This window comes from Ziziphus jujuba, chromosome 9 (genome assembly GCF_031755915.1).
Source record: "Ziziphus jujuba cultivar Dongzao chromosome 9, ASM3175591v1".
Lineage (NCBI taxonomy): Eukaryota > Viridiplantae > Streptophyta > Magnoliopsida > Rosales > Rhamnaceae > Ziziphus > Ziziphus jujuba.
The window spans coordinates 4697578-4699283 of NC_083387.1; positions in this window are offsets into that span (position 1 = coordinate 4697578).

The following is a 1706-nucleotide window of genomic DNA, read 5'->3' on the forward strand; positions in this document are numbered from 1 at the left end:
AAAAAAAAAAACTTGACTTGGTTCCTCCTTTGAAGATCTTAAGGGCGCACTCTTATATTGTCTTAGTGCATCCTAGTTGACAAAGAAGGAAGCACCTCTCCTTACCAATATGCTTTACGTCTAGCTATGGATCTTATTTTTTATTTCTTCATTTTTCCTTTTTTTTTTTCTATTAATTTTTTAAAGAAATTTCAATGATATTTTTTTCATAAATTAATTAACAAATAATAACTTCCCTATAGATTTAAAAAAAAAAAAAAAAAAAAAGAGTAATAACTGTAAGTACCCCATAAAAAATGTTCCATCAAAATAGCCCAATAGCTTCATTAGTAAAATAATTGGGGGGAAAAAAAAAAATCAAAGTCAGCCTAAATAAATCAGAAAATCAGGGAAAACACTGTTACTAGAGATAAAAATTTGTTTGTACCCCGAAGATGTATTTGTACTGCCACGTTGAGTCCAGGTCAGACAATAAGTCAAAACTATTTTTGCTGACCCAATTAACCTGTCTAGAGGCTCCGGGTAACATATTCAAGTACCCCATCTATTGATCATGAAGCAATATCTGGGGGTACTTAATGAACAATCAGGAATTAATTAATGAATGGGATCAATTTAAGATTTGATTAATTATAATTAATTAATGGTAAGAAACATAATGTAGTTGAGTGTGATTAATGGATCCATAATAGTGATTTAATTAATTAAGTAGAGGTTACGAAAACGTAAAAGAAGCATGAGAGACATATATATATATATATATATATATATAGAAAGATTGGCATATATTCCCATAAACGAATGAAACAAAAAATAATGACACTGAAATACAACTCTCTAAAGCAAGTGAAGCACAGATAGGATTTGGGATAGAAAATTAAAAATACATATTATCCCTTTTAGTACTACTCTTTCATTAGTTTAAGTTTTGCAAGTCACGGTTTGTCGAGCAATACTGTATTTTAGTCTTTAACTAATCTTATAAATAACACTAAATCACTTCCCTTTGTCACCCTTAGCTACCAACATCTAGTCTTTGTAAAATTGTGCACTCTGGCCCCACTTCCCTAACCTAATAATGACACCCCAACTTAAACCTTCCACTCTCTCTCTTTTTTTTCTCTAAGACAATCCTATTTTAGTTTACAATAAATTTGTTGTAGTATTTCTGTTTAATAGTTAATTAAGGCATTATAAGAGATTGGTTAAATTAAGGGATTTGGTAATAGGCTAATAGCCAGCTTATAATGGTTATGTAGCGACACATTTGTCCAAAAACCAAAACTGAATTCTAAAATTGTACTAAAATTAAAAAAAAAAAGCAATATTTTGAAATAGTATTCAGTTAAAATTGGTGGCTTGTGTCCCTTCGGAAACAATTAGTGACTTTCTCAAACAATAATCCTCAATTTAAATCTTCATCCCTCCAAAATAATCATAAAAAATGGCTTATAATAAAACAAAGTCCAAAACCACTACCCATTCACATCGCCATATTAGGATGGCAAATAATTAAGCTAGCTATACTGATGAAATTAAAATGATATTGGATAAAACATTTGGACGTATCAATTAAGAGGGGGATTAATTGTGCATGGCATGGGCCTCATTGGCATCCATTATCCCACAATTTGGAAATGACATCTCCACTCATGTGTGTATTGTTCGCCACTAAGCCAGGGAGAGAAGATATAGATCCTTGGAGA